Raw genomic sequence first — 8,388 nt, forward strand, 5'->3', positions numbered from 1 at the left:
AAGGCCTGATTTACACAGTCTCCTCTGAAGGCCTGATTCACAGAGTTGTTGTTGAGATGTGTTTGTTACTTGAACTCTGTGAAGCGTTTATTTGGGAAATGTAGAAAATAGTACAGATAAAGAACAAGGTCTGGTACTGTATATACAATGTAGAAATAGTCAAAATAAAGAAAAACCCTTGAATGAGTAGCTGTGTCCAAACTTTTGACTGGAACTGTATATTTAGCCAAATAAGCAACTAATACTAAAATGTCATCAATTACAAATTACATGACTCTCCCCTGGACTAGCTAAAAAAATAACGAAACCTTCCCCTTGACTGAAATTGAAAAAGCATGACCCTCCTCCATTTTCCTCCAGGTCCCCATTCTGTACATTTCGAACCATCCATTAGAAATTTATACACATTTTTGAAATGTGCCGTTATTCCCCTTTAAGCACTTGGAGTAATGAGTAGGATTCTGTTTTTTCACATGCAAAAGTGAAAAGTGCTTTTGATAAAAAGGCTTTATCTGCCTTCCCAATGAAAACTAGTTTGAAAACTCTAACATATACACTATATATACAAAAGTATGTTGACCAGCCTTCAAATGAATGAATTTGGCTATTTCAGCCACACCTGTTGCTGAGAGGTGTACAAATTCAGCACACAGCCATGCAATCTCCATAGACAAACATTGGCAGTAGAATGGTATTACTGAAGAGCTCAGTGACTTTCAACGTGACAGCGTCATAGCATGTCACACCAAGTCAGTTTGTCAAATTTCTACCCTGTTAGTGGAAACATTTAGGAGCAACAATGGCTCAGCCACACAAGCTCACAGAACGCAACTGCCGAGTGCTGAAGCACATAGCGCGTAAAAATGGCCTGTTCTCGGTTTCAACACTCACTACCGAGTTCCAAACGGCCTCTGGAAGCAACATCAGCACAATCACTATTCCTTGGGAGCTTCATGAAATGGGTTTTAATGGCCGAGCAGCCACACACAAGCCTAAGATCAACATGTGTAATGCCAAGTGTCGGCTGGAGGGGTGTAAAGCTCGCTGCCATTGGCCTCTGGAACAGTGGAAACGCGTTCTCTGAAGTTATGAATCACGCTTCACCATCTGGCAGTCCGACGAACAAATCTGGGTTTGGCATATGCCAGGAAAACCCAATCGAACACCTTTGAGATGAATTGAAACGCTGACTGCGAGCCAGGCCTAATCGCCCAACATCAATGCCTGACCTCACTAATGTTTTTGTAGCTGAATGGAAGCAAGTCCCCTCAGCAATGTTCCAACATCTAGTAGAATGACTTCCCAGAGGAGTGGAGGCTGTTATAGCAGCAAAGGGGGGGACCAACTCCATATTAATGCCCATGATTTTTGAGATGTTTGTCAAGCAGGTGTCCACATACTTTTGGTCATGTAGTGTAGTTCATGGAAAAGAGATAGTGTATGTTTCTGAATGATGTATTATGCTGCCTTGTTGACAATATGACGAGTGGTGATGATTACTTTTTGATATGAGCAGGGTGCGCCTTCCTCACTGGCTTTGCCCGGTGCAACCTGGGGCAGCTTTATCAAATCCCTTCAGCATGTCATTGCCCCCACTTTTATTGAGAAGACTTTCACCAGCTGCTGAAATGCACCTTTTGTTAAGTAAATCAGGTAATAAATAAGGTGCTATGGAGGCTGGAGTGGGTCTTTTTAAATACAATTCAATTTTTAGCTTACTCTGATTGTCCGGGGTATTGTTCCTTATAACTCTGAATTTTAAACAAACTTTCCAAGGGAATGTATTATTAAAACAGACTTTGCAGACATGGGTCTGCTGCAAGTGTTTCTACACCTCATGGCAAAATAATAGTCCTCCACATGCCAAGCAAGGGATAACTTGTGGGGACCTTTATTTTGAAAGAGAGGAGGAAGAGGGTCTGCAGCAGACCCACATTTGGAAAGTCTATTTAATAATACTTTCCTGTGGATATTTTTTCAAAAATTGAGAATCATAAGGACCAAATGTAACTTAATTCAACATTTTGGCTTGTAGAGGTCATGAGAGTAAACTTCCCAAGCAATTGAACTATACTGAACAAAAATATAAATGTAACTTGCAACCATGTCTAAGATTTTACTGAGTTACAGTTCATATAAGGAAATCAGTCAATTGAAATAAATGAATTAGGCCATAATATAGAAATTAACATTAAATTCTCTGGCAACAGCTCTGGTGGACATTTCTGCAGTCAGCATGCCAATTGCACACTCCCTCAAAACTTGAGACGTCTGTGGCATTGTGCTGTGTGACAAAACTACATATTTTAAAGTGGCCTTTTATTGTCCCCAGCACAAGGTGCTCCTGTGTAATGATAATGTTGTTTAATCAGCTTCTTGATATGCCACACCTGTCAGGTGGATGGATTATCTTGGCAAAGGAGAAATGGTCACTAACATGGAATGTAAACAAATTTGTGGCCAAAATAGGGAACATTGCTGTGATTTCTTTTGATTTTCATGAAACATGGGACCAACAATTTATATGTTGTGTTTATATTTTTGTTTAGTATAAATTGTTTCAGACCGTGAAAACAATTGCTATCACACTCTGATGAATGAAACTACCAGCCCCTTTACAGTGTGAACGTAATATATATTGGACTTATCTACACGTAAATGTAGAAGGTATTTTCCATCTCACACGTTTGGCAAATGTATCTCTTACTTTTCCCTGCCGCCCTCCCCACCCAGATACTGTGTTGATTGGTGGGCTGGAGGTCAGTGCTGTGGAGCAGCTGCGTTCAAAGTTTGTGGAAAATGTGTCAGAACCTACTATTAAACGTCTCCTAGATGGGCTGCTGCAGAAGAAAGTGGTCAATGACTACAAAAAAGACTCCGTGAATGTGATAGCTGAGAGGGCAGACAAGGCACGTGCCATCATCGACATGGTGCTGAAGAAAGGAATTAATGCATGTCTGATTTTAAAAACACTTCTTTGTGAATTTGATCAATTTTTATTCTCAGAACTGTGTTTGAGCTAGAACATTGTTGGAGTATGAGACACCCTGTTCAAAATGGCCATGACCCAGCATGAGTGTAGAAGACTATCACTGTACTCTGTATATTGTGGGACAAATGTCTGTTAACAATGTTCCTTTAGGGAAAGTATTCATGTTACATGTAAAAATGTAAAGAACAGTGTATTGTTGGTAGTGTTTCCCAAAATGGATCATGTACCAAAATGTACATGTAGAACAGTGTATTGTTGGTAGTGTTTACCAAAATGTTAGGAAAAATGTACATGTAAAAATGTAAAGAACAGTGTATTGTTGGTAGTGTTTACCAAAATGTACATGTAAAAATGTAAAGAACAGTGTATTGTTGGTAGTGTTTCCCATGTAAAAATGTAAAGAACATGTAAAAATGTAAAGAACAGTGTATTGTTGGTAGTGTTTCCCAAAATGTACATGTAAAAATGTAAAGAACAGTGTATTGTTGGTAGTGTTTCCCAAAATGTACATGTAAAAATGTAAAGAACAGTGTATTGTTGGTAGTGTTTACCAAAATGTACATGTAAAAATGTAAAGAACAGTGTATTGTTGGTAGTGTTTCCCAAAATGTACATGTAAAAATGTAAAGAACAGTGTATTGTTGGTAGTGTTTACCAAAATGTACATGTAAAAATGTAAAGAACAGTGTATTGTTGGTAGTGTTTCCCAAAATGTACATGTAAAAATGTAAAGAACAGTGTATTGTTGGTAGTGTTTCCCAAAATGTACATGTAAAAATGTAAAGAACAGTGTATTGTTGGTAGTGTTTCCCATGTAAAAATGTACATGTAAAAATGTAAAGAACAGTGTATTGTTGGTAGTGTTTACCCAAAATGTACATGTAAAAATGTAAAGAACAGTGTATTGTTGGTAGTGTTTCAAAATGTACCAAAATGTACATGTAAAAATGTAAAGAACAGTGTATTGTTGGTAGTGTTTCCCAAAATGTACATGTAAAAATGTAAAGAACAGTGTATTGTTGGTAGTGTTTCCCAAAATGTACATGTAAAAATGTAAAGAACAGTGTATTGTTGGTAGTGTTTCCCAAAATGTACATGTAAAAATGTAAAGAACAGTGTATTGTTGGTAGTGTTTCCCAAAATGTACATGTAAAAATGTAAAGAACAGTGTATTGTTGGTAGTGTTTACCAAAATGTACAAATTGTAAATAATCCACATGGAAGATGTCAAAATGACCACTCTCGTGGTATATGTGTGCGAGCCACAAAATTCTGGCGCAAGAGAAAAGAAAACATGCACTCGACACGTGACTACTTCCTGGCTGCCATTTTGCACATTGTTATAGTCCAGCCAGCCAAATGGACCATATTTTAAAGGGATTGATATTTATTGATATTTTAGCTTTTTGTTTGTAAACTTATGTTTGTGAATTAAAAGCCTCCATTATTATATTTTTTTATTTTCTTAAAATATATCCTAGTTTTTATTGTTTGATGCTTTGTGTTTATGGATATGTTGACAGAACTGTAAAAAGTAAAAACCATTACATTTTATTGTGTGATTGATTTGATTTAAGGACATTGACTATATTTTACAGCTATATTATAAGGAGCACTGTCCAATTAATTCCTGACATGTTATGTAAATATTGAAGTTTTTAACTATTAGAAAAATGTACAGGGGTGGGGAGGAGAGATAGAGAAGAGGCAGATTCTTGGGCAGTAAGAATAAAGCTCCTACCTTGTAACATCCCACCTGTCCCTGGACTCTGACACCAAGAGTTTTTATTGTATTGTGTATAATGTTTTATATTTTTTACTTTTCAATTGTTGCACTTTCACAGTTCAGTCTGTGATATAATTATCCAAAACAAATGTATTAAAGAACTGTAATTGATTGTGCAAATACTGTAAATTCACTTGGCTATTGCAAATATAAAAAGAAACAGTTGGAAAGAAAGGCGACCCTGGTTTCGTGTGTTTCTTCATAGTGTTTCTTCAGTGGTCCCTACAGGGAGCAGTATCATACAGAGGATGTTCTTAGAGCACTAGAGGAACGAGGACCAGTAAGTAGCCAGGGGTGTAGCAAGAAATTCATTGGTGGGTGGGCCTGCAGAAATTTGAATGGGCCAACGGGGGGGTTGGGGTCACTGAGGAGTATTTTTGCAATAAAAATGTTCTTTTTTTGTTTTTGCTCAATCTGATTGGGTGGGCCTGGCAGGGCCTGGCTCCCCAGTGGGTGGGCCTATGTCCACCCGGGCCCAAACATGCCTACACCGCTGGTAGTGTCTTCTATTATCTGCTAAATTCAGTAATCCTATTTGATCATATAATTAAGCCTCCTTAAAGAAGCAAGAGATTGTAGCACCATTTTTTTATTATGTCAATTATTGATCATGTGACTGCAAACTTCAGGTTTCTCAGAAGGAACCTAACACTTAAATGGGTCTTTTCGAGTTTGGGCAAAGTCTGTCCTCGCTCCTCAGTCCTCCGTCCTCTCTCCTCTGTGACCCTGAAATTGATAAGTGAGAAAGGGGAAAGGGGATACCTAGTCAGTTGTGCAACTGAATGCCCTTCAACTGAAATGTGTCTTCCTGCATGTAACCCAACTCCTCTGAATCAGATGTGCGGGGAGCTTCCTTAATCGACAACCACGTCATCGGTGCCCGAGTGGTTGAGGACAGTGTCAATTCATTAGTAGGAAAATGGAAGATGGTCCTCCCCTCCTTGATGGCCTCCTTTTGATGAGGAATCACAAGTGTATCCTACAGAGAAGATTGATGTTTACCCCACCCTTTGAATCAGCTGCTGTATTGTCAGAGAAAAGCATGCACACATTTAAAAACAATATATTACGTATCCTTGTATCTATAAAATGTATTGTACAACTACTGTAATTATCACTTTACACATTTATTTTGGCATCCTCCCCCTGAAGAAGTGATTTACCTGATGATGTGTGAGTGGAGATGGAGTTCTCATTTAATAAAAGCACAATTTGGTCCACGTTCCTTCTCCTCGCTGCCTCTCCTCGATTAACTTGTACTTTTTTCAAAAGGAGGCTGGAGAGGGCGGAGGAGGAGGAAGAGGATGCAGGAGTTGAGTAAATCTAATTGAGAAAAGGCCATGGTGTTTTATGTTGACCTCAATAAGGCTAACTTAATAAGCATCTTGAAGGTTTACATTCACATCATATAAATCCTTGCATGTGTTTGTTGGTGTGTACCTGTGTGTGGTGACTAACATGCCAAGCACATGCATCACAAAAAAACACTCCATTATGGGTGCGAAGTTCCATAGCTACTCATTTTGTGTTTGTGAATATACAGATGAAGTGGGAAGTTTACATACTTAGGTTGGAGTCAATTAAACTCGTTTTTCAACCACTCCAAAAATTTATTGTTAACAAACTATAGTTTTGGCAAGTCGGTTAGGACATCTACTTTGTGCATGACACAAGTCATTTTTCCATGGGGGTGGCAGCATCATGTTGTGGGGGTGTTTTGCTGCAGGAGAGACTGGTGCACTTCACAAAATGGTGAGGCAGGAAAATTATGTGGATATAATGAAGCAACATCTCAAGACATCAGTCAGGAAGTTAAAACTTGGTCGCAAATGGGTCTTCCAAATGGACAATGACCCCAAGCACACTTCCAAAGTTGTGGCAAAATGGCTTAAGGACAACAATGTCACGGTATTGGAGAAGCCATCACAAAGCCCTGACCTCATTCTATAGAAAACTTGTTGGCAGAACTGAAGACCTCATCCTATAGAAGATTGCTGGGCAGACCTGAAAAAGCGTGTGCGAGCAAGGAGGCCTACAAACCTGACTCAGTTACACCAGCTCTGTCAGGAGGAATGGGCCAAAATTCACCCAACTTATTGTGGGAAGCTTGTGGAAGGCTACCTGAAACATTTGACCCAAGTTAAACAATTCAAAGGCAATGCTACCAAATACTAATTGAGTATATGTAAACTTGTGACCCACTGGGAATGTGATAAAGAAATAAAAGCTGAAATAAAGAATTCTCTCAACTATTATTCTGACATTTCATTCTTAAAATAAAGTGGTGATCCTAACTGACCTAAGACTGGGAATTGTTACTTGGATTAAATGTCTGGAATTGTGAAAAACTGAGTTTAAATGTATTTAGCTAAGGTGTATGTAAACTTCCGACTTCAACTGTAACTGTTTATCAACAATTTGTGCCAAATAGTTTTTTATATTAGAAAGAAAAAGTGAATAATTATGATACTCCTCAAATTGATCTCTCATAATTTGTATAGCTTTATTGCTGTAGGTGAAACAATCTCGTCCCCGTCTCTTTTTCCCCCTCCGTACTATACCCTTTTCCTGTTTCTGGCTCCACTTCACCATCTCTGTGATCTCCAGGTCCCCTTATCGCCTCCCACCATCTCTCTTCCATTGTCCTCCCCCTCTCCCTCCCATAGTGGTTGTCCAGGTCCATCTCTCTCTCTGATCCCCACGTCCCCTTATCGCCTCCCACCATCTCTCTTCCATTGTCCTCCCCCTCTCTCCCTCCCATAGTGGTTGTCCAGGTCCATCTCTCTCTCTGATCCCCACGTCCCCTTATCGCCTCCCACCATCTCTCTTCCATTGTCCTCCCCCTCTCCCTCCCATAGTGGTTGTCCAGGTCCATCTCTCTCTCTGATCCCCACATCCCCTTATCGCCTCCCACCATCTCTCTTCCATTGTCCTCCCCCTCTCTCCCTCCCATAGTGGTTGTCCAGGTGCATCTCTCTCTGTGATCCCCACGTCCCCTTATCGCCTCCCACCATCTCTCTTCCATTGTCCTCCCCCTCTCCCTCCCATAGTGGTTGTCCAGGTCCATCTCTCTCTCTGTCCCCTTCCCCATCTCCCCACATCCCCTTATCGCCTCCCACCATCTCTCTTCCATTGTCCTCCCCCTCTCTCCCTCCCATAGTGGTTGTCCAGGTGCATCTCTCTCTGTGATCCCCACGTCCCCTTATCGCCTCCCACCATCTCTCTTCCATTGTCCTCCCCCTCTCTCCCTCCCATAGTGGTTGTCCAGGTGCATCTCTCTCTCTGATCCCCACGTCCCCTTATCGCCTCCCACCATCTCTCTTCCATTGTCCTCCCCCTCTCCCTCCCATAGTGGTTGTCCAGGTCCATCTCTCTCTGATCCCCACATCCCCTTATCGCCTCCCACCATCTCTCTTCCATTGTCCTCCCCTCTCTCCCTCCCATAGTGGTTGTCCAGGTGCAGGTCATCTCTCTGTGATCCCCACGTCCCCTTATCGCCTCCCACCATCTCTCTTCCATTGTCCTCCCCCTCTCCCTCCCATAGTGGTTGTCCAGGTGCATCTCTCTCTGTGATCCCCACGTCCCCTCCCATAGTGGTTGTCCAGGTCCA

The sequence above is a fragment of the Oncorhynchus masou genome, chromosome 8 (genome assembly GCF_036934945.1).
Source record: "Oncorhynchus masou masou isolate Uvic2021 chromosome 8, UVic_Omas_1.1, whole genome shotgun sequence".
Classification (NCBI taxonomy): Eukaryota; Metazoa; Chordata; class Actinopteri; order Salmoniformes; family Salmonidae; genus Oncorhynchus; species Oncorhynchus masou.